This window comes from Crocodylus porosus, unplaced genomic scaffold, assembly GCF_001723895.1.
Source record: "Crocodylus porosus isolate Cpor-Errol unplaced genomic scaffold, CroPor_comp1, whole genome shotgun sequence".
NCBI lineage: Eukaryota > Metazoa > Chordata > Crocodylia > Crocodylidae > Crocodylus > Crocodylus porosus.
The window spans coordinates 59739369-59765554 of NW_017728909.1; the positions used below are offsets into that span (position 1 = coordinate 59739369).

General features: G+C 41.0%; 1 long non-coding RNA gene across 1 annotated transcript in view; it reads right to left on the reverse strand.

Annotated features, from left to right (window-relative positions):
- LOC109308095 overlaps positions 1–25806 on the reverse strand; it is a 64046-nt gene extending 38240 nt beyond the window's left edge. Inside the window, exons 1-3 of the long non-coding RNA XR_002100466.1 lie at positions 24494–25806; positions 23291–23371; positions 23071–23174 (exon numbers count right to left, since the gene is read on the reverse strand). This is a non-coding gene — a long non-coding RNA (uncharacterized LOC109308095). The remainder of the gene's footprint in view (positions 1–23070; positions 23175–23290; positions 23372–24493) is intronic.
- Positions 25807–26186: the final 380 nt, after the last annotated feature.

Genomic DNA, 26186 nt, shown 5'->3' on the forward strand with positions numbered 1-26186 from the left:
TGGTATTGTCTACTGACTTCTGCTTTGTATTAAAGAGGCTGGAGAGACAATGGACTTCATTTGGCTTGCCAGCTCTGATTAGACCATCCCAAGATAACAGAGTTAGTCTGTATTTTTTCAGCAGATTTGGAAAGGTAACAAAAAAAGTTGTATTTTTTGCTCTAATTGTATGTGTATTTATTGCATTTCCTACCATGTTTTTCCAATATATAGCTACTGGATCAAGAAAATAAGTATACAAGAAGAATGCAATAGATGTGATCTATCCCTACTCTAACTCATGGGGCTATTTATTTCATGGCAGGCTGCCAATATATGTCTCAGTTGGAGAAAGACTGAATGACCATGTCTTGATCTGGAAGGAGGCTAATCATTCCATGAACTACATGAGGGGGACATTTATCCTGTTATATGTGAGAATTAACAGGAGGAAAATAGCACATGGGCAGAATATAATACATCAGTGAGTCGTATAGGTTCACTAGACAGTCACTGAGATAATACTTACTCCTGGATTACACCATGCACTATGCATTTAGCAGCACATCTGAATCTTTACATTTTAGCTCTTTTCTTCCAAGCCTAACAGATCTAGAGAACATTTCAGTAATGGAGCTCTGCAGGGAGTTAAAGTGTCACTGTGTTTTTTCTTCTCACCTTACATAATCACCTAGCTATCTAATACAGGAACTGAATCTTTGCCAAAATATGGCAGAGCTCCGAGGGTGGGAGAGAGAGATCACAGAAGCAGCAAACCACATGACTCCTTGAGTTTGCAGAGCTAAATAGTCACTATTACCATACACCTGCTTCTCTTTAAAAATCAATGAAAAAATCACCATAAAATGATACAGGTGAATGATTAGATTTATTTACTGAAGTTCCTGTCACCTGAACTTCTGTTCTCTGCTGTTCTGCTGTTCAGTAAGCACACAGTGATGTTTTTCAATGGCAGAAATTCACTGTTTTTGTTAAAAGCTATTTTAAAAGGTGCACAGACAAGATCTATACAAAACCTAACAGAATATTCCACTTGGTTCATATGATTCAGGTTTGCAGCAGACTGTGCAGTCAGAGTATCCTATTTTTGTTGGAAATACTACAATCTATAATATTTGTATTAGTTATAAGGTACAGATAAGGAAACTGAAGGATAGAAGTGCTTCTTCCACTTCACACTTTCAGTCGCCCACTCTCTTTCTCTCTCTCACACAGACACATATACATACCATTCATTTCAGTTCTACTTTTATTTTCTTCAAAGCACAGATTTAGTTTATCATAGAAGTTGCCCATTCCAAAGGTGAAAGCTTTCTGCTTTGTTTGGCAACAGAAAGCTTTTTTAACAGGTTTGGGCTTTCAGAGTTCATGTTTCAGAAGTTAACTGCATGATTTGATCAAGGCAGACTTAGCAGGAAAGGTAACACCAACTAGTTTATTAACAGTGTCTGATTTACAAAGACTTTTTACTGCACAGGCATCCTGATTATGAACTAATTAGCATTTTTTTCATCTTCTAATTTTTACTTTTGTACTTGGTAAATTTAAACTCAGCCTAGAGAAGTAGCAGCGTCTGTCATTTCTACTTGATTATTAGTACAGGTGGTGGGGTTCAAGAGGTGAACACAAAGAAATAATTTGTTTCTGCCTACCCATTAGAATATGAAAACACTCTTTCATTATAAACTCATTTGAAATATTGAGTGTTTGTAGCAAAGAGTTAAACTGTAGACTCTGGGCATCTCAGACAGGCATCCCGCCTGTAGCTGACAAAGACATGTTGCAAAGATGATCTGTGCCTATAGGGCCGCATCAGACCCAGGAACTCACATTTCTGAAACTGTCTCAGGATTCTGTATATTATGAATGTCAAAAAGAAGATAGGAAGAAAAGAGTAGTATGAAAGAACTGAGTTCCTGTTTGGGGTCAGAAGGAGAATCGTTGGGAGTAACAGTCTTCTTAATACTTAAATTCTTCAATTGCTATGAAATTGAATATAGGATTAGTTCCCCTGCTTCATAAAACTGACTCACTGAAGGACTAGAAAAAACAATTATATTTTTTTTTCTTTTTGGAAGTTTAGAAAGAGCCTCATAGTCTCTGTGACAATAATAAGAAAGACACAGGCTGGGTTCAGTCTTGAGAGTCTCACCTACAGAAAATGACCTTTAGGTTTGGTCTTAGGGAGGAGTCAGCATTAGTGCTGTTATAGTGACACCTACTGGTAAATTTGTGAAGTAAAACTGGACGCCACTGGCAAAACCCTGTTGCTCTACTTTAGTGGCTATGGAAAATACCACTGCTAGGTCTAACACTATCAATAGACACTTTTGGTAAGCAGGTAAAGAAAAAAATCTTCCTCTCCAATTGTTTTGATTAGTACCAATGTGAAAGCCATCCCAGGTGATTTCAGTGTAAGCAAAGGAAGAGTAAAATGGTATACAAACAGATTGGAGCACAATACAATGTGAGATGTATCAAATAAAAACAGATACACTGGCATGGAATTAAGAAAATGACAGAGCCAATTTTTTAACTGAACTTGTCATTTCATATGGTTTCCAGTCAAAGCACTATAAAATGTATGTCTGCAATTAATCTTTGTTGCTATGGTCCCTTGCAGATTCTTCTACAAGAATTCATTCTACATCTTTCAAGAGAAAGGCACAAAAAACAAAGCATGGTAAATGGCAAGTGGAAGAGGAGTATATTGTCTTTATTGCATACCAATAACCAGACAATGAATAATGCCATAAACAGTGCATCAGCCTGACCCTACTACCCTCTCAGGTTGTGTCAAGAGAACTGTGTTAAAGCTTTTGATAGACATGATAATCACACATTATATGTATATATGTAAACCCATTATACCTGTAGTAATCAACATAAAAACAGAAATGTAGGTCTTGTCTACTAGGATCATGTTGCCTGCCTAGCTAAGAGCCTTTTCCCATTAGTCTCTCATAGAGATTAGTTCTAATGGTAAATTAGAGTGATGGGTTTCAGATCTATAATCAGATTTCCAGAGACATCTCTGAGGCACCCAAGTGAAGTGCCAAGATTTTCAAAAGTGCTTATTGCCTTGCAGCTCCCCTTATAGTTCTTCATGGGAACTGCTAAGTGCTAGGCATTTTTTAACTGTAGCTTCAAACTAAAAAAAACCCCAAAAACCAATCCACTCAACTCTAGTTCCAAGCACAATATTATTGTTATTCCATATGAAAAGGACATTAAAGAAAGTTGCAATGTCAAGTCCACAGAAGGTAAGAAAGGTCAGAACTGAGATTCCCCATGCAATATGGATATATTGTGAAATGTTAGTGCTGAGAGGTCCTGCCTAGGGTCAGGGCTCCATTGTGCTAGAGTCAGTAAAAATCTTTAAAAATTCTTAAATCTATACCAACCTTCCACTAAATCCCATCTCAGTATTAATGGTCTAGAAACTATAAACTATGGGATCAAAAGTGAAAGTTGATCTCAGTGTTTCCATAGACTCCCTGCTCCTGCACAGGGGTCAGGTATGGTCGCAGACCACTTCTGACTGCTTTATTCTCACCCCCCTCATTTTACAAGTAGAGATGGCCCCACAAAGGAAAACATGAATGCTGTATTTTCATGCTATGTTCATGGAGGCACTGTATGTTTCTCAGGAGAAATATTTCCATCCCCTTGTTAACATCATGCTTGTGCTTTCCTACTAGGATTTTTAAAGGAACCTTAGAGTTTGGGTAAGGACCACCTTAAGCATAACTGAACTGTTAGCCAGCCCTTCATGACACAGATTCTGAAGTCTTTACTCAACCAAATCCCCAAGGAAATTATCTTGAGTTTTCCTGGATAAAAGCTGAGTAAAACAGTGTAGACACTTGAATAAGGACCTCAGGATTTGGTCCTTTGTTTTTAATTTATAAATGCTGACCTTATCTGTACATGAATTAATATTTTACTAACACTCAGTGATTACTTGAGTGGGATGTACCAATGATGTACCAATGTATGTGCTGAGTAATTTTTTTAACAAGATTTTTAATACTTTCCTAAAGCGTAGTTCTTAAGAAGTGAATGCCCACCTGATCACAACAAACTTGTGGTTGGAGTTGGGAGGGCTAAACAGAAGTCCGTTCATCAGTCTGTAGCAGCTTGGAATATCCCTTGTTCAGCAGTGGCTTCTGTAGCAAATTGGGGATGTGCATGATCACCATCATATTTTATTGAAGTTGGTAACAATTTTACTAATTATCAGCAATGGGTTTCTGAAAAACATTTTTCTTTCCATTAAGTTTGTTTCTTACCTTTCCTTAGAGACAGAACTGAATATTCATGTGTAATAAAATCTCTGTTAATTTGGCTTGTTGCTATTTTTTTCAGATAGACTGTTAACCCATCACTTTTATGGCACTTTTACAGAATTTACTACATTTATAGAATCTTCACTGGTCTGTTTAATTACTTGGAAGTTTTTTTTAAAAAAAAGCTAAATAAACTTTTTTGTAAGTCAAACATTTATAGTTGAAGAATCATACACATAGCTTCCTTATTTGTTCCTTCAATTTCTAGTTTGGAATCAGCTGCATGCAGTAATTTGGCAGTAGTTTTTTCAGTATTTCAGAACTGATCTTTAAAATTAAACATAGCATCTGTAGTCATAGCTGCCTGTATGAACAGGTGATTAGAATATTTCTGCATACCTATTTAGGACCCAGTCCTTCAAATTCCCACCGACTTCAATAGCAGTGTAGACTGTGATTTTGTTTTGGGTGCCATAAGACGTGCTCATGCGCAAGGATGGTTAGTTCGGGAATACTCAAGAAGGGCTAAACTCTTGAACTGGTGTCCCATTTAGAAGGGGTGAGCATGCGTAGTTAGATCTCTGATAGTGGCGGAAAAAATCCTGCGGTAAATGTGCACAGGCACTATGACTGACAGCAGAACAAGTAGCAAAAGAGTAACAACTCAAATGATTGACGGGCATTGTCAGCACACGATTGAGTGAGCGAGTGGCATGATGAGATTGTGAGTTGCTGAACTAGTGCTATAAAACAGCACTGCAGAAGTGCCTCAGCATGCATCTGATGTATTCAGTGAGACTGGTGATCTCCTTGGCGCATCTGCTGTGTTCAAGTTGAAGAGTGGTGATCTCCTGGGTGTACCTTGGGAGTTCAGTGTGAGTGATCACTCCAGAACTGAATGTGTATGAAGCTGGGTCAATGTGTGGTGCATCCCTGGACCAAGGACAGTAGAGATCTCCTGATTGATTTCGGCTTTGCCTTGGATGGTAATGACCTCCTTGATCTCAAAAGGAGAGCAGTAATCTCCTTGCTGGGTTTTGAGCTGAAGACTGGTGAACTCCTGAATGGTGTATGTGCCTCTCCATGGTGAGAAAAGCTTCATCCTAGTAAATCCATAGGGGCTTCCAAAGGGCTGTTGCTTTGGTAAATTATTGCTTTCATTAGTCTTGCTGTATCCCATTATTAAGAGCTTTGCCATTTATGTACTAACTTGTATGGTATCGTGGTCCCTGTCTTTCCCAAATTGCCCCACTTTTACTGTATTAATAAACCTTTGCTGTTTCATCTTTAAACCATGTTGACTAATATACTAAGAAAACCACATCAGGCATTCAACCAGCATATCTGAAGGAGACGCCAGGCACTGCTGGTCAACCTAGGCCAATCTAACCTTTTTTGCCACCCCTTTCCCAAGCCAATTAAAATCAGGGTTCAGTCTCCCTGCAAATCGTCTCACAACAGCAGTATAATTCCAAGTGCAGTCCTGCGCACATATTTACATCCATAATTACATTAAACCTAATTTTTAAAACCAGAACTTCAATCATCTGACCACATCTGATTCGCATGTCCTTCTTGTGTGAACAAAGATACCCTAGGTACCATCCTGAGACATAGGACTCTTGACTCAGAACCTATAATGCAGTTCTCAGTGCTGCCAGGAATGCCTTGGGCAAAACACTTCATTTCTCTGATCCCTGGCTTCCTATCTCTAAAACTGGGATGGAACTAAGTCCTTCACTTGCATTTTCTATTTAATTTGCAAGCTTCTTTTGACATATCTTTGGTCTGTTACTATATTGTTTATAAATAACAATAATTAAGGGTTTGAATCAGTCCCATCTGAAGTCAAATGTACATGAATTGAGTCCTATAGGACTCTGTGTGGGAAGAAAAGGAGAATCAAAGCTTTTAGAATGAGAAAGAGATGATTTTATGTTTAAGGCACAGCACAGAAAGTCAAGAAGTCTGTGTTCTGTTTTCTTATCCTGGCTACATCAAACCTCTGGATACATCCAGATGAGCGTGCACATGCAGTTTGCAGTGCCTCGAGGCTGTTTGAGGCAATGCAAACCACATGCAGTGCACATGCACCCATTTATCATGCAGCTAATTTGCTGCACAGCATCAAAATTTGGCACCGGGAAATCCTGAAGTCATAAAAGACCACCACCAAAAAAGCAACATAGTTCACACAGCAGCAGCATGCACCACCAGAAACAGCCTGGCTATCCAGAACCATGCTCTGGCTGCTGGCCAGACTCCGTGAAGTTGGATCGGTGCCACCGCTGTCCCAGGAGGCCCCCAGGACCCCAGGTAAGGATTGGGCGTGTCATTCTTAGGGTGATTTCAACCCTGTAAATGCCTGCATACCAGGACATTTAGATCAACAAACCTTGGCTAGGTCAATCTAAATGTAATGCTTGTATTCATCCTAGTAAAACATCATGTTTCTTCTGTCATGGTCTGGCTACAAGATTTTTACATTTGTGGTATAAAAGTCATTTTCAGGTTAGGAAATTAATAGACAGAAAAGATTAAACAGGAAGGAAAAAATCTACTTAAGATATTAGGAAGCACTGTAGTTTAAAAAATGGTAGATAATATTGTATTAAAGTGTGAGAGTTCACACAAAAGAATTTATTTGAAATTTTTCACCATAGAATGTGAGTCCAAATAATGAAATGCACTAATAAGTATTCCATAAATGTGGCCATTATAGTAAAAAGGACATAAAATGATGGGTTAACTTCTAAATGGAAAAATAAAAGTAACTGGTCAAAATAACAATGATTTGATTTATACATGAATATTTAGTGCAGCCTATGAAAAGAAGTAACATAAATGATGTGAGGATATAACTATCAAAAATCCTGGGAAAGAAACTTCATGGAAAAAATATTATTCATAAAAGCCTATTGCTGATAATAAGTAAATTATTACCAACTTTGATAAAACTGAGCAATTAATATGGAAAAGTGCCGTAAAAGCATGTAGAGTTTCTAGCATGTATTATGAGATGTTGCTTAACAATAGGGGAGCTAGGTTAGTTTAAAACTTCTGTAAACATCCTATTTTTATTGATCTGTACATTTGGAAAATTATCCTATCTTCTTTAAGATCTTTTCTTATGGTCTAATAACAGAAATGGAGAGGTTTTTTTAAAAGGCTTTTCAAAGATAATCTTCTCCACTTCAAGGAGAAACTACTTTTTACCACTGTGGTAGCAGCAATTTTACTTCTAAACTGTATATTATATTGCTTGTGACTTAACAGACTAATAATAGGGAATGTATAAATTACATAGGGTAATGTCTACATTGACGTGCAGAGAGGCACACAAAGCTACCCTAGACCTATCAGTGGATATTTCTGGACACAGGCTTGACGTATATGGGATCTGTACCCTAAACATATCAGGTATACCTCCAAAAATATAAATATATAAAAATGGTAATATACAAGTAATTATATGATAATGTTAAGAGTATATCCATAGTTTAAAAAAATAGCATTTGCAGTATAAGGACGTTCTATTGGACAAGCATTTAGAGCACGTATTGTCAATATCAAAATGTTTTCCCACTATGCAATTGGTGTTTTTATTATATCATATATATTGTATCTGGCAGTTCTATGTCTAAAAAGTAAAATCAGGCAAAGGGGATTGCTACTGGAGATAGAGATCCACCTTCATAAAAACTGCATCACAACTAATAAACAACTTTCACCAACCTTTTCTCTAACAGGTAAACAGAATTTGGGATGACAGATTAGTTTTAATCGTGCCAAAGAGCGACTTACAAAAATATTGTACATATGGAGGTGGAGGGGAACACCCTGGAAGTAGGTCAAGTGGTTAGAGTAGATGGAAACTGCATGTTTAGCTCTCACTTGCCAGCCAAAGAAAAAAAGGCACTCTCCATCTGAGAGACTCCTACAGCCATCAGCAGCAAAAACAAAATGGTAAAAGGGAGAAGGCCAAATTGGCCAGCAATTTCTATCCATTCCTTAAGGTGGTAGTTTATGTCTTGTTTCATTTATTTTTCCTCCTCCAGTGCAAGCCAGCTAATAATCTATTATCTAATGCATTTGGATTCCTGCAGTAACAGTGGATCTTTCTTTCTGAGACCACATTTTTTCAGTCAGCTTTATGTATATGATCCTGTTCTGCCAAATAGCTCTGCCATTTGGCATCTATATCTGGCCTGCAACATTGTGTTTTGCCCTCTAGTTGACCGTCTGCACCAATGAAAGACACCCTTGTGAAGAAGTGCCCCTTTGCTCTTGTGGTTACCAATACAGCTCTATAGAGTTTCCAAGGGTGATGCTATTATGTTGCTTCAGCCTGTGTATGCACCCTATTGAGTAATTTATTGGCCCCGATCCTAAAACAGGAAAGGCCAGTCTAGGCTTATGTTGAACTTCATTTTAAAAGGTAAGAATATTACACTTCATAACAAGCAGCCATTAATGAAAACCAACAATATAATTCTTATGGAATTATGTTTTACATCTGTATGAATTCCCAAACATAATAAAAAGAAAACCAAAGATATAAACTTCTTGTATGCCATTATTCCTGGGGCATAACTTCAGAATATTGAAAGGAGCCTGACCCTATAGCTTTCTGACCTCCTCAAACCTACTTCATACTGGAGTCTATTGTTTAGAGGAGAGTTTTTGTCTCCTCTCTAGTCCATCTTGTGCAAAGCTATACCCCAACATATAACTTTGTAAAACAGGCCTTTTATTTTATTATGTAGTACCAAAAATCAATGGACTACCAGGGTTTTCTATATATACCCACCAGGTCATTTTAATACCCCATATATGCAGGTCAATATACCTTTTAAATGTAGCCATATGGGTTTAGACTACGTATATGTGATTGATTCTCTCAGCAGTCCTCTTAACTGTGAGCACCTAACGTTCTTAATAGCCATTAGCAAAGCTTGTGCCTTTCTGCTTTGATTGTGGATTATTATTTATTCAAATACTTCTTTTTCTCTTCCCTTGAATAATTGGGGATGTGTATAGTAAATTATCAAAACAAACTAAGAGGTGGCTTGAATGTCAGAATGATAAATCTGAGTGATTCTGGTACCATAGTTTCCAACGGCTGATTAACTGGGGCTGAGGTGGCAGGTTCTCATGAAGGATAAATAATCTGAAGTTCAAAATGCTGTCCAGGCTAACATTTGGTACATTATCATTAACCTCAATTCAGTCAGGTTTTTTTAGTGAGAAAATGATTTCTGACATCACCACATGATTTATTGACTCAAAGTTGGATGGAGGGGGCTGCAGGTAAAAATTTAACTTTGGGCCAACATTTTCTAATTTGGGCCCTAAATATGTGATCTGATTTTTGAAATCAGCTACAACCACTTAGTAGCTCCTCTCTCCCTCAAAGGGCGACAACTCGGATTGATGAAATATTTGTAAAGCAGTTTTTTTCCCCTGTCATGGCAACTGGAACTGGGTGTCAAGTTTTTCAAAAACCAGGCCGCTTACTTAAGCATCCAATAATACTTTACAAGTTTAGGCTTCATTGTTGTAAAACTTGGCTGGTCTACCTGCCAGATACTTTCCTAGATACTTGCTTTAACTATACAGAGTTCCAAAAAAAGGGATTTCTTGTTGTTGTTACCTTTTCCCTCATTTTCTGCTAGTCTTTTATGAGAAGAAAATAAAATGATTACAGGAAAATAAACAAGAAAAGGAAATAAAAGGTCTTGCAGGCCACCTCTGCTATATATGACCACTCTACATTTATTTTCAGAAACTATCAGGCTCTATTTCAGTCTTAACTTAGTTTTTGTCCAGACAAAAGAAAAGGCTAAACCTGTGACTTGACAGTTGCTGCATAGCCACAAACACTGTTTCACTGGTGTTAGCATGGCACTATGTTGCTTTGTACTATATGTGCAATAAGGTGCTTTTTCTAATGTGCATCACATTTAGTACCTCTGGGCATTCTTACATATGTTGCATCATATATCCCTGCATTGAAAAAATGATGGCGGGGCACTTTGAACTAAAGCACATTGAACATGTTTTATCTCAAATCACCTCACCACCATTTTTTCAATGCATGCATGCATGGAGACAATGATACACATGCTGTGTGGGTGCGATTAATCAAGTCTGCTCCAATGCACTGGATTTTCAGTGCTTCAGAGCAGGCTCCATACATGTATAGGAGCCCTCGAATGTGAAGTACTAAAGAAATGTGCATTAGGCTGCCTTCATGCACAGTAATGAATGTGCATGGCTTTAAGTGATGCTTTAATGCACAGTAAAATAGGCTACTGTGCGTTAAAGCACACATGTAGATGCACCCAGTTTTTGTCAGCTGCCTAGAGCAGAAAATTCCAAGCTCAATCCAGTTAGAGAACGGGAATCTCCATCAGCTCAACTGCTTTTGAATGAACTTTTTATCCTTGTAAAAATTAAGATTCCAGCAGCAGTTGAAACTAAGTTCTTCATTTATTCCAACATTGAATTAAGAGCAGATCATTTCAACATGAGAGTATTCCTACCATTGCACTCAGTCACTAGGTTCTGAGTTAACATGATAATGAGTCGATGTCTCAGATGTTGCCAAACTATATACTATGTCTCTGCATGGTTGACTGCTTTCCCTGAGAATGGACTGACCTAAAACTAACAATATTTTTACTTGGGCCTGCAAAACAGATTAAACTATTGCGCTGAAGGTAAAAAAAACAGCATTTGTCTATTAAGTCTCTTTCCTTTCATGCTATAGGTTGATTCATCAACCAACTTACTAATAACTAAGCTGAGTATAAATTCTGCAGTAAATAATTAAAACAATAAATTTGACTTTTACCCCTGCTATACATGCAAACAGTGATTTCCTCAAATTAACTTATTCAAATTTACACAATGCATTTTCAAAAGTGTTGTTTGTTTTGTTTTTTGTTTTTTTGTTCTGTAGATGGTTATACACAGTCCAATAAGAAATTAAATACTTACTATTCAAAATGTGAGCTGTTTTAACTTTATCTGGTCACATACTAAACTAAATGGTCACGGCAAACTACAGAGTTTCTATGCTAATTTTCTAATTTATAAAACTGGCATAATATTTATTAGAGATATTGTTTCATTGTGAGAAGTGCTGTGAGGATTAATTTGTTAATGTTTATAAAGTGTTTTGAAGATTAAAGCTAATATATGTGCTAATTTTTACTTATTGAGTCATCTGTTTTTGTATACTTAAATAGCTATTTTACTTTTTCCTATAAAGACAAAGGTGCCAATATCATTAATTATATTGGCTTATTAATAGTTAGATACAACATGCCAGGAACCACCTATATAAAGTTATTTTAAAAGACTTCAATTAGCTAATTTCATCAACGATTGAAAACAATGCTACTTCTATAAAAATAAAAAATAAAATCAATTCCATCATTAATTTGAAACCCAAATAATTTTTTTCTCAGTATTTTCCTTTCTTCCTTCCAGTGCTGTTACCAAGCAGTAATATTTGCTGTAAGCCCATATTAGTGGTGAAAAGGCCATTTCTGTTTGGTCTTTTATTTGTCAATAATACAAATAAGCTTTGTCATAGGGCATGAGAGTCTTTAGCAACTGGAGTCAAGCAGTTTTAAGATGCATAACAAACCCCTCCTGAATTTGCTCTTTTTTCTACATCTGTATACAGAGAAAATAACTGAAATCAAGTTTGTTTCCATTATTGAGTGCCAGCTGGGAAAAAACGTTGCTGAAAAAACTGACCTGGTTTTCAAAGTCTGAAGTTCCCAGTCCCATGCAAAAGTTAAATGTCTCTGCTTTTCCACTGTGCAATGCAGAGAATGTGGTGGGAACAGAATAGGAAGGCAACTCAGCTGGAAAATATCTCAGATAGATGAAATATTTGTCAAGCAGTTTTCTCATGTGAATATGCCTCTAGTTGGTATATGCCAGTCAGTAGAGCATGGCATTTGTTTCATCTTCTATACTGAGGATTTTTAAAAAAAGAAAAACTGCTGTGTAAGGCAGCTGAACTAAAGAGACAACAAAGCAATGCAAGTTTAACAAAGCTTTATCTTTCATGAGGCAAACAGAAAAAGCGTCAAGTTTTAATATCCTCAAAGGTCCTTTCTTTAGATGAGAGTGTGATAACAAAGGAACCTGAAGGCAGGTTCAGTTTCTTCTTCTCCGTTAGACTCATATTCATTACTGCCAACAAGGCATCCCTTTGCATCTTTAAGATGTAGACATCAAATGATAGCCCTGCATTTGAAATGAATAACAACTACCAAAATATTAAAAAACATGTTTTCCCCAGATGTGCTGATGTCTCAATAGACTCTCTTTACAAAGAAGGAAACAAGACACATATAACTGTTTATCAGCTTTACAGCTTACAAAACTGGTGTCCTGAACAAAGACGGCAACATCTCCAGTGGGTGTTATCTGATCAAATACAATCCATACATAAAAATCAAAGCCAGGGGAAACCAGCTATAAAAAATGAGATAGCTGGTTCTAAAAGCAGCCGTGTTAGTAAAAGATCCCCTTTTAAAATGGTTAAGCTTAATGAAAGGCAAAATGAAAATTAAACCGGCTTGCTTCCCCCCGTCCCTCAGAGTTTACCATTTTCCAGAGCTGGACCATTTTCTAACATGGCTGACATTCTTCCCTGTAGGATCTATTTGAAAGTAAGTGTGGGTAAGGAATAAAAGAGTTAAATGCTGGATGAAAATGCAGGCAGCCGTTAGACTGTGAAGAAGAACCTAATAGGACAAAGTGAACTACAGAATGTGAATGTACAATATATTGGAACCCAAGCCATCTTAACTCAGTGCAGTGCTGAACAAAGTAAAAAAAATAATTACATGCTTAAAAATACTTACAACACTTAAAAATACTTATTCTTACCAACCTATGATCCTGGTACAGACGTGACACATTTACCAGTATAAGTGATCGGAAACTGGTCCATACCCATAACAGAACAGAAGTTCAACACACAAAACCACCAGTCTATACCCATAACAGAACAAAGGTTTGGCACACACAGACTGATTTAAAAATGGCAGAACCTGGTCTAAGATTTGCCACCGTCTCCACCAAAGGGCGAACGTGTGTTCTGTTTGCTACCGATCTAAACTGCGCTGTTTGCAGCAAATGGCATAACTTAGATGGATTCCACCTGAGGCTTCCTGAATGTCTGTACCTCGCCATGATATGCTAAGGCAATGCAAGACAAAGAAAAACCTCCCCCACAGTAGATTTTCTAGGCAAGTTTGCCCTTGTATTTTCCCCCTGGGATGCCATGCTTGCAGTTGGCCTCTTAGATGTAGCAAAGCCAAGCAATTGAACTATAGCATGACCATCTTGTGACTAGCTGCTCTTGGCTTGCTCATTCTTTTCACCTGGAAGAAAGCATTCCAAGCTCCGGTTGCATTTTTCCTTTCTCGTTTATGAGGAGATATTATTTTTCCAACCCCAAACCCTCAAACATATTAGAGTAATTTAAAAGTGATGAGACTTTTAAAAATAGTTTATGTTCTTCATTAGTTTTGCTCTTACTTTGTGTTCTAACGCTTGACCTTTTAGGTATACATTTTTAGGCTTTTCTCCACAACTTTTGTAGTTAGAAGCTTACCTTATAAAAAGGGAAAACTGACATTCTCCCATTATCACCTGACTCCAGAAACGGAGGCTTAAAAAAAAATAAGAAGAACACCACATGTGTGAGACTTCCCATAAACACAAGAGTTGTCAACAAAGAGGCGGCATTGTCATGCAGCCTAGACTGCCTTGCATACCTAAGGGTAGCACTAGTTTAAAGGCCTGAGACACTTGAATTGTGTCTTCTCACATACCAGCAAAGGGTGCCAGATAGTGTTTCAGCATACAGAAGTGTGCCTTAGGGGTCTAAGTTAGGAACATTGCTTCGCTTCTGGCTGACTTGGAAGTATGTGGGATCCAAAAAGTGGTCTAGTAAAAACAGGCTAGTAACTACCCACTAAAGGGACTCATCCAGGTCTGTAACATATGCCAATGCTCACATGGGATGGCATCAGAACTGTCAACCATGTGTCCTAAGTTTACTAAAGGAGATTCTTCTTTAGCCCAAGAGGCAGGGTCCTGAGCTTTCTGAATAGAGGAATCTAAATTTTATCTACACTATCTATGCTGAAGCCCCCTTAACAGCACAGAGGTAGCATTGCTGTCCAGATCAATGATTCTCAGCTGTGGTGATGTGGCATCTCTGGGTGCTGTGAGATCCTTTCAAGGGTTCCACAGGGTGCAAGGAAGTAAGGGCTCACTTCTCCATGCCCAACCCAAGTAGGTAGGTGCTCAGTGCATGTGTAAGGAGGTAAGTGCTCAACTCTTCCTTCCCCCAAGCCTGCCTGGACCCTATATGAGGAGGTAAACACTGTAATAAATAAATTTGTTTTTTAAATGTGGTGATACTAAATTCAGAAAACTTATGGAGGGGTGCCTGGAGTGGTAAAATGTTGAGAATCAGTGGTCTAGATAATTACTACAATATTGTGCGTTGTGTTTTCCTCTGGAAAAATATTTTTTACATGTTTCTTAAATACAAAATTCATCCGTCTAAAAAAGTATAGGTGATAGAATAGCACATCTAAAACCATTCATGATTAATATTATCTTTCTGAAGGGAGAAAATAATGGTATTTATAGGATCAAAAGGAGAGAAGGCCAGCCTGATGAAGAAAGGGAAAGAGCATATGGTAGGAATGAATATTTTGGAGGGTGGAAAGAAATGAAGAAGCATAGAGTAAGCAGAGTATCAGAGGGGAAATGAGAAAAGTGAGATACAGATGTGTAAAGTAAGATAGTTAAATAATTAGAATGAACAGTACATTATTTCCTACTTCATACAAAATCAATGATGCACGTACAGTAAACAACATGGATACAGTTATATAATAAGTAAAAACTAGAAATTTGAAACTGAATTAGAAGTATTAAGCTGAATTTGCAGTATTAAAAAAATCACATTAACAATCCAATCCAAGAAGCATAATGCAATATATTCTGTATATTATTACAAAATGGCAATCTGTTTAATGCTACTCTACTCTTATGGGGGGGGAGGGCGGGACTTCTTGCCAGAACATTAATTCTCAATACAGAGCCTTTTATGCCTGTTTGGATTAATGATTGTCAGTTCTCATGTATTAAGTCTGGAGTTAATACATTCAAATAATTCAAACAATTACTGTATTTATAAGCCAAGACAAAACAAATTATTTACATGTGTTAATATTAAAAAAACCCTTTCCCCACCGACTTCTAAATTGTAAATGCCAGTACTCAGCCACAATGGCCTTACATTATTCTGCTATCCAGGTGGTAACCTCATTTTAGCTTATTTATGTCTTTTGATATTGCCATGTTAGAATTAGTGCTAGATGTGGATTAATCAGCTGTATATGAATTTTTCCCCTGGGATCTTGGGAAACAGCTATAATATCCTGCTCTATGGGTTCTATAACAAATTGGACATCTCCCTCCATCACTAAAATAAGGAAAGAAGGAAAGATAGATTTTTGATGTTTTATAAAGGTTTATTAAGGGGAAATGGGGTAACAATCCAACAAAGAAATAAAACACTGCCCACACAGGGGCCCAGGTACATCAAACAAGGCTTTGGCCTGCAAGGCCTGCCCTCACAATCTAAAAATAAAAAATCCAGTACATCAGCCTACTGAAACCCCTGCCTCTACCCAGGGAAAGGACTAGCAGTATCACAGTGTGAGGACAAAATGGCTACCCTCAACACTGCAGAGCACCCCCTGAACTGCCCAATGTGCCTGGAAGGTAGGCACCATCCGCTGGAGGACTGCATGCTCAAACTCCAGCGACAGGCATGCCTGCACCAAAAACCAAAAGAGCCGCATGGTGTCACCTGAGCTGGCCCCAGCAAGCCAGTTCCTGCCACTCTTGAGGATGGCCATCTTAGCCTGGCCGAGTAAGAAGTTGGATGACACCCGCAATGGCTGCCTGGTAGGGGAGGAAGAACAAGTAAATGGCCTGTGAGAAGGCCAAGTCTAACACCTTAAGTAAGGCGCTGAGGGCAGCAAATAGTGGCAAAAGCCAAGGATATCTCAGGAAGGCACGATGAAGATCCTCCTCCATTCCCCATGTACAAATGGGGCAGGCTGCTGATGCAGTTGGGTCTATGTGGTGGACGAGAGTGCCAGTGACCAGTATCCCATGTAGCAACCAGTACTGGAGGTCACTGGTCTTTTTGGAGATGGGGGGCTTATAAAACATGAGCCACATGGGGCGGGCTGGCATGAGTGCCAGTACTGCTGTATGCTTCTACCACACCATGTCAAGCCGAGTGGCAAGAGCGCAGGCACAGCAAATGTGAATCACCCACAGATACAGGGCCTTCCTGGGGAGTGCATCGAAGTAGATGCCGGTGCCACTGTCAGGAAGCACGGGAAGAGCCAATAAGGTGCCGGGCCCACCACCCAGGTCACCATCCACAACCAGGACAATAGGCAGTGGTGGAAAAGGCTTGCCCAGGACATCCCCAGTTGGGGGGTTCTCTGAGCCTGAAGGTGATTCTCCAGGGCAGCTGCCGCATCTGCTGGGAGAGTGGCCTTCATGTCCCCAAGGAGCCAGGTGGCACAGCAAACTGAGCACATGCCCAGGTGGGCACCAAGAGTCTCAGCTAACAACCAGTCTGACCAAGTCATGTCAAGAAGGTGTCCCAGCCAGATGGTATGTGATCAGAGGAGGGAGTCAACAAGGCTGTTAGAAGCGAGGCTTGGTAGCTTGCACTGCAGGGTTGGGTTATAGACCAGGGGCTCTTGCAGTAACTGCAGAAACCACAGGTTCCTGGCTTGGGGCAGGAGGCAGAAGGCAATTTGCCAGGACTGTGCCATGCTTTAATAGAAAAGCAGGAGGACACCCCAGTCCAGGAGGGTAGGGTCCAGAAGGAAATGCTCCCTGTAGAAACCAAGGCCCCCCACCTGGTGCAAAAACAAATTAACTAGATGCCAAAAGGGGAAGAGGTCATCGTAGTAGAGGAGACTTTGAAGGGCCTGCAGGTAGAAGGCCACCACCCTGCCCACCAGGTCAACCAAGCCCTGTTCCCCCTCAGCCACTGGCAAATAAAGAACAGCTCAGGGGAGCAAATGACAACCATCCCAAAAGAAGTCCACAAAGAGTCTCTGGAGCATCTCAAGCAGGTCCAATACAATGCAACAATGCCACAATGTTGCAGCTGCCAGGTTGTTGACAATAAGGACCCGCCTACAGTAGGAAAGGCTGGGCAGACACCAGTGCCATCACTGTAGACATGCCTCCACCTTGGCACCAAGTTCTTCCCAGTTCCATGCTGGGAAGACTGATAGCCCAAAGAACACCCCCAGGGCCTTGAGGCCCTCCAAATGCCAGGTAAAAGCTTTGGGCAAGTCAGGGGCGGGGGGGGGAGGTTGACCCAGGACCAAGAAAAAGGGTGTCGCTCTTGGTCCAATTCACACAAGCTGAAGAACCATGCTCATAGGCTTGTTGACAGGTGACCAAGGACTACACATCACCTGGGTGACCAACAAGCAGCCCGCTGAGATGGAGGCAGATGGAAGAGTTAGTCCGGTCAGGCAATGCCACAGTGCATGGAGTAGGGGCTCAATGGACGAGGTATACGGCATTCCCAACAGAGGGCAGCCCTGGCGGATGACCCTGCAGGCCAGGAACAGGGCACAGAGCATACCATTCATCTTTAGGAGGTTTGATATACCCCAATACAGGCAGAGGTGAAGACAGGCCTGAAGCCAAGGACCTCAAGGGCCCAAAACAGGTAGTCATGGCTGACCCAATCAAAGGTTCTCTCCTGGTCCAAGGAGACAAGCTCAATGTTGAGACTGAAGAGGTCTGCAGCCGTCAGCAGGTTTTGAAGCAGGAACAGACTGTCCTGAATGGTCCTGCCTGGCACACAGTAGCTCTGCTCAGGGCTGATGATCTAAGTCATAAAGATGCACAGCTGGTTAGCCAAAGCCTTGGCCAGGATCTTATAATCAGCACACAAGAGGGCCATTGGTCACCAGTTCTTGATGCAGCCAAGGTCTCCTTTCTTAGGCAGCAGAATGAGAACCATTCAGCAACAGCTGGTTGGCATCGTCTAGTCCATGAGACAATCATAAAAGACACACAGGAGGCAGGGGTCAAAGAGAGGCCAGAAGGTCTTATAAAACTCAGCAGGTAACCCATCAATGCCAGGGGCTTTGTCCAAGGTGAGGTCCCCAGTTCTCATTCAAGATAGTCAGCCTCTGATAAGCAAAGCCTAGGGAGGCCATCATGTGAGCACCTAGTAGACTAGGCAAATTGGTTCAGCTGCAAACAGTTCCTGGTAAAAGGTGATGGCATGGCATCGGATTTCAACAGGAACTGTGAGTTTTGGGCCATCTGGGGTCTTAAGATGGTCAATGACCTTCTGTGTGGCTCATCATTTCTCAAGGCTGAAGAAGTGAGTTGGGGCAGGCGTCAGTCCCTGCCAGTGCTTGGCAGCGGGCGCGGACCTTCATACCCTGGCCTACATGCCCTGCCAGCTCCCACAGATTTTTCTTATGGAGCTTAAGGCTCTCGAGCATCCCCACATCATCACCAACATCATGCAGGGCCACCTCAAGCTGCTCCACATCCTCCTCCAACTCCTAAACATGGTGGCGAAGCTCACTTGTTGCCAAATGCATGTACTGCTGACAGAAAACTCTAATCTGCATCTTTCCCACATCCCACCATTTCTTCCAGGAGGGGAAGGTGACTCTTGTGGCCTTCCATGTCTTCCAGAAGTGAGCAAAGCAGTCATGGAAGTGAGTGTCCTGCAAGAAACTAGTAGGGTGCCCAGGAATGCGTCCTGCCAGGAAGGCTCAGCGCACAAGAAAACAGGCTGTGATCTGATAGTCCTTCCAGGGTAATATAGCTGCTGCACAGGACTGGTAGGTGGTGCCGGTGACATACAGGTGGTCAAGGCATGCCATGGAGAGCCCACCGGCGGTCACCTTCAGCTAGGTATACTGCCTCACATTGGCATGGAGATGGCACCAGACACCAACAAGATCCACTGCCTCCAAAGTGGTCCACAGCTTCCGAGGCAAGGATGGACGGGGCTCTGGCGCATTCCAGTCAAGATGCACATCGACCATGCAATTAAAGTCCCTGCCCAGGAGGAAAAAGTCATCACCATCAGCAGCGCTCTGTAAAAAGTCAGCCAGGGTCTCAAAGAAGGCATCCCATTCGTCTCCAGCAGTTGGAGCCAGTGATGTTGTGCAAACTAGATGTCAAAGGTGAGCAGGTGGCCAGGGATGACCTCTTGGACTACCTCTGTGTCAGGTGTCAGCTGTAGTAACAGAAGGATCACAACCCCTGTGCTGAGGGAGGTGCCATGACTCAAGAAACTGTGGCCTTTCCAAATGGCATGCCAGTCAGATTGATTAGCTGCACTGGTGTGTCTTTTCTGCAGAAAGGTGATGTCCAGCCTTTTATTGTGCTGGAAATCAAAGAGTGCTGTCTGCTTCACAGCATCTCTGCAGCCATTGGGAAAGACTGGGCCTACAACTCCCCAGCTGTCGCTTCTTGTAACAAGTGCCCAACATCACCTGCACGTTTGCTAAGGCAAAAACTATAATGCTGCATTCCTAGATTGGATAGCCACTGCTGCAGCCTTAGTGGACACCACAAATGTCTCAGGGTCTGGGAACCATTTATGTAAATGTTGTGCAACCCTCTGGTGGTTCTTGATCTGGTCTAGAAACTCAATGAGGCATTCAACAGAGCAACCAGGACTGGGAAGTTCCTCAGAAGCAGGAACAGGTTCCGCCTCCAGGGTGGGAATACTCTCTGTTGAGTGGGGCACTTTAGCTGAATCGAAAGACACTACCTCCTGAGGGAGGACTTCTGTCAACTCATCCTCAGAGGCAGAATCAAAGTCCAAATCCGAGGAGGAGGAGCTATACACGTCAGGCACTGAGAACCCTCAGGCCCTCGAGCCCTGGGGGGAACACTTGACCTCTCACCAGAACTCACCTGGGCAGCACAGGGGACATGTTTGCAGCCTATGAGAGCCCCCACAGCAGCAGCACGCTCCTCCGCTACAGTGGAGGGAGGGGCATGAAGCCAGAGACCAAAGCTTCCGTCCAGAGGGGCTGAAACCCCAGCAGTGAACTGCTCAGAGCTGGTTTCAGCCATTCCAGCAAAAAAAGGATTAACCCTGCAAGGAAACAGAGGGGTGGGGGATGGGCAGCCATCTGCCAGCAGGGAACAAAGAAGCTGGAAACAAACAAACAAACCCCAAGGGAGAGGAGAAAGGTAAGCAATGTGGCAGGGAAGGGAAGGGAAAACAATAAGCAACAGAAAGCTGCAGGGAGAGGGAGAGAAGCCAAAAAACAACCTGAGGGAGGGGGAGGGGCGGGCAGAGTGTTACTGCAGGAGAAAAGGCCTGAGAAACAGTGCAGGTGGAAAGGCAGGAAACAGTCATGAAAAGTGCGGGACTACAGTGGGGAAGGGGTCAGACTGTCTTGGAGGGAAAACAAAACAAGAGAAGGAGAAAGGCTTACAAAACAGGAAGAAGCTTTCAGAGCTGTGAGCAAACCATCCTGTCAGCGGCCATTTTGAAAGCAAGAAAGAAGGACCACAAGTGTTGGTGTTCCCTACAGGAGGGCTTCTTTGGTAGTGAAGCAAGACTAAGCTATTGTGAACAGTCCTCTGTTGTTCAGCCTTTTCAGTATTCTTTGGGTAACACACAGAAACTAAAAACTTTTATATTGTTTAGGCAATTTTATCCTGAATTTGGGGTTTGATTCTACTTAATCTTCCAGAAGAAAATCCCTGTGTGTTTAAGGCACCTGATTACTTACATCTTAACACAAAAAGCAGCTGGTAAAGATTTGCCTAATAGCTTTATGGTAAGTTCACTTGTCCAGGAAGTCAGAAACCTAGTCTAAGCTCTTCTCATACTAACAGGATTCAGATCCACATCTCTCATTTCCTAGAACACTGTGCTAGTCACCAGGCTATGAGGAAAGCTAGGTAGGAGTCCACCCTACAACCACTCCTGTGGAAGTTGTTCCATGAAGCCACTAAAAAGAGCAAGATTTCTGGAACCAGAATGACAGCAAGTAAGAGAAAGTGACTGCGGGCAAGCAAGATGGCTACTTTTCCATGAAGACAGAGTCCCAGGCTTTGGCTTCTGCTGAAAAGAATGGCATGTGTTTCATGGGCTTTCAGTGCTGCTTGCTCTAACCATCTGAGTTGTGGTCCTCCTCCTGGTCAGAATTTGTTGGTCAGTTTTTCTCTATCAGGTGTGATCTAGTTATTTACCTTTCAAACTTGACTACATCCAGTTCTTTTCTACAGTGGATATGGCTATGGTCAGTTCTGACCTTCCTTTCTTTGATCAGAAACTATTCTGCCTTGCTTGATACCTCTGGTTCATCTGGTATTCTCAGGCACTATGTAAGGTATAGGTATGTTGGCATTTTATATATAGTTCTAGGTGGCAGGGTTGGAAGGAGGTGGTTGTATCCCCTTACATTACCTACCTATAAACAGTAATATGTTTGATATGTATGGAATGTGCTACCCTAATAGAGGTGGTGCAGATAGCAAAATCTATAGTTAACACTAATCCTTTCCATTATATGGCCCTATTTTAAGTTGCTTATAACTTTGCCAAATACATATTCATACATGGTTTCACTGCCTATGAAGCAGATTTGTTTTCTTATTGTTGCAAGTGATGTTAAAAAACTTGGCAGTTTATATCTGGGAATCTCAATCAGTCCAATCACCTTTTCTAAGAAGAATAAAGTAGAACCTAAATGCTAGAAAATGAGAAATCCAAGGAACATACTATAATTGGCAGCTTCCCGATACAGGTATCACCTGCTTCTTTACAGGTCCTGCCACAGCTGTAACCCTAGCCAATTCTTGTCTACCTTGGCTTAGTCACTACCATGACACTCAATAACTTTGAATCACCTCTGATGGCTGAGATACAGAGAAATACATGTAATGCTAGGTATTAAAGACAGAACTTCTTTTGCTGTGAACAAGCCAAATATGCACCTGTTTTATGTTCAGAATGGGAAGACAGTCAAAAAGGAAGTGGCCAGCTTTAAAGAGAAACAGTATTTTCAGTTTCTGAAAATAGCCCAGAGTTATAACTGTTTAATAAGAATATGTGCCTGACTAAGCATATGTTTAAGATAAACTTGGTTATTTTTCATCCTTTACATATTTTATTTCATGCATATTTTTGTAATGTGTTTTAGTATGTATAAATTTTGTTTTCACTATTCTGGGATGTCATTTGATTTCATTTTCTGTTTTTGAGCTTAAGGGGTTGCACAGATCAGTTGGAGGGAAGGTTTGTAAGCAAGTATTCAATAAATCCCATGACAGCTTATTGGTTTGGCTTTTATGCTTTAAACTTTGATTTTTAGTTCTCAGCGTAACTAAGAACATTAAAAGTCTTTAATTGTGCACTAAGTCAGCATCCCTTGACGCACTAATTTGGGATATTCTGAAAATGGTTTTCCAACCAAAATATTAATTTCCCTGATACCCAACAGGAATACTGGCTAAAAGTACACTTCAAATGAGGAAATTATAACAGGTCAGGAGTTTGTAGGAACATAGACTAGAGAAAAATATCGGTCACTGATAAAAGAAGTCTCCATTGGAACATAAAAGTGTTCAATATCTTAGGATGTTAGGGACAAGGAAAAAAAGCATTTGGTGTATGACATACCTGTTCCTCTTTGCTGCCAGAATCCAGTTTAGAAGGTATACAAAAGTGTCTTATAATGAAGTGAACAAAGATTTTCCAAACCTACAAGGGTGGTAACCCTGGAGCTATGAAGGAAAAAAAAAAGAATCTGTTAGAAACCACAGAACACTTGTTAGTATTTCAGAGGATTGTAGCAAAGGGGTTTTCATGTTGGTTAGTTGAAAGAGACAAGAGAACTTACTAAGAAGTATGGTGTGACATTTTTTTTTTCAGTTTGACCACGAGTCTGTGCAACATAGAATCTCTGTGACCTGCAGCATAGCTAGGGAGAAAAAAGTATAAAATATATGGCTCTTGTAGTTAAAAAAAGTCATCTGGATCTGAACCTATATAAATAATTACTTAATATAGTGTAAGCTACTACATAACACAAACATGGTATTTTATCTGTTGCTTCAAACCAGCTACACAAAATGTTACATTTGGTACACACATGCACTAAGAGGTAACATGGTAACTCTACTTACATATAAAGCAAAAGAGACTAGAGCAGGGGTGGCCAAAATACTGACCTCAGGCCATATCCAGCCCACTAACTGATCCTATCCAGCCCACCAGCTGCCATTGAGAGTCTGGCAAGGGAGAGCTCTGCTCCATGCTGCTTCCTTCTGCCGCAGCTGGGGCTGAGCTGGGCTGGGCTACACAGCGCACAAACTCCTCTAGCCCCCGCATCCATCTCCTCCCTCTCTCCCTGCCTAGCTTCCTTTTGATGCCAGGACTGTGCAGCCACATCACCACAGCTGCCAGCAACTGGGCCCACACAGGATGGGGTGCGATGCAATGTACCTACCTGCTGTAATGAGCTGCTGCTGCTGCAGCACCACTAGGAGGTGAATTCATGAGCAGGGGGTGCTCAGCCTGGGGCAGCCATCTCTGACTTTCCCATTGTGGTATAGCAGCAGCAGCTCATTGCTGTGGACAGGCGAGCAGGATGGCTACTCTGCAGTGCATCAAATCCCATCCCATGTGGGCCTACCTGCCAGCAACTGCAGTGCCAGGATTGTGCAGCACCAACATGAAGTCAGGTTGGGAAGGGATGTGGGGGGGATGAAGGAGTCTGTGCGCTGTTTCCTGGCCCGACCTGGCCCTGACTGTGGCAGAGTGGAGCAGTGTGGGTTGCAGCCCTCCCTCCTCAGGTTCCCGGCAATGGCCAGTGGACTAGACATGATCAAGTGGCATCTGCCTGGCCCCCACCCCCTCAGCCCTCAACAGTTCACCAAAACTCCATCCCAAATAATTGCCCACCCCAGACTACAGACTGCTGAATTGATGGCTGGTAAATTAGGGCCTTTTAATTTTGCTAAGCAGCCAGATTTCCAAGCCTCTAAACAGAACATAGGAATTATGCAAGGGAATTATTTTGCAAGGAAAAGCACAAACCCACAGGGATAGCAGTTGAATCAGAGCTGCTCATCTGACACACCATTCACCAGATAATGTCAGCACTATGGAACTGGGTGGAGGAAAAGGCTGCATTTGATGCCTCTGTCTGTTGAGACAAAAGAATTTTGTTAAGTTGCTAGTTCTGAGAAGCTAACTGAATCAAAATCTGTGTTTCAAACAAGTGTCTGGAAAAGTTATTTTTTCCCTTTGAGTTAAAATCCCATCCAATATGATATGTTAATAAACATTCATTCCACATATGGAGTTAAAAAAGCAAGAGCTGCCTTCAAACATACCAATGGCATCTGGACATGATGCACATAGAAAATCAAATAAATAGCTTTGGAGAAAATGTTTAATTTAGAGCAGAGATGTGCCTGAGCTCTAGAGGTCTGGCAGGTGGGAGGGGTTACATTCACAACTGAAGCATTGGATCAGGTCCACTTCTACCTTGATTGATCAGGTGAGGATTCCACAGTAGCTATAGGATCAGGGACCAAATCCAGCCCAACCAAATTTTCAGTTGCACAGGTAGCCATATTGTGGTGCTGAGAATACCTCACTGGCAGCTGTTTAGCACATGTGAAGCATGCTTGCTGTACCCTTCCATGGATTAAAAGAGACACTTGCAACTTCCAGTTTCCTAGTGTTTCTGTCTGATATATGTGATCTTGTGGCCCTCCAAAGAGAGGAGTTCATTTGGGGAACTTAAAAGTTCACAAAAAGATCGAACCACTTGTATAACTGATTTCCTACTCACTATGAATAAGGATCACAGAGTCAACCCCTCCAGTAGGTTCTGTAAACTCTGCCATCCCACTTATATCCTTAATTTAGCTGCTTAGTACTGTCTTTGACTTTGCTCAGAAGGTTAACTCTGCCTTGATAGCTTCTTAAGTTTTTGTATGACATTAATTAATTTGAATGCTATTTCTATATCCAGAAAATTGCAATAGTTCATTAGGAATCAGTTTCTGTGCAAGGATATAACCATGATTGTGACAGTGATTTGGTTAACAGACTCAGGAAGCATAATGCTTACCATTTTTTGTTAGCAGTATTTGGAGACCCTAGATGTAGTTCCAATTTTAGGCTATTTTTAATCCTTGTTTAGTTCTGAAAACAGAATTGGAAGCTAAGTACACCTGAGTTTGAATCCCAGGTCTGACACCTGACTTCTTTTATAGCCTTAAAGAAATCACACTTAGCCAGAGGGCCACATCTTTACCTGGTGTCTGTCAGTCACTGATGTCAATAGAGCTAGCCTGACCTACATCCGCTGAGGGTCTATCTCTGTCTTACAGAAGTGGCTGCTGATCTTAAGAACCTCCATTTTTAGGTCCTCATCTTTTGACTCATCTTAAACTCTCTACAAGTTAAGGTTCCACATTTGTAAAGTGTAAAGCTAGTTGAAAAAAGGACATTTTTCACAATAGTTTCAGTGAAAACTTTTGAGTCTGAGTATTTTCACTGAGCCCTGTTAGAAACATAATACCTACCTAGTTCTAAGGAATTTTATGAAAATTCATTAATGGTTTTTAAATGGAGAGAAACATGGAAGTGCTTAATATTACTCGCCTTCACGACTTCTGTGACCACGTTAATATAAAGAGGTTGTAAGGTTCTGCTAACTCTATTTATCATTTTGGAGTAAGAAACTAAGCCCGCTGGGGGATGGGGGGACTACTGCCCCT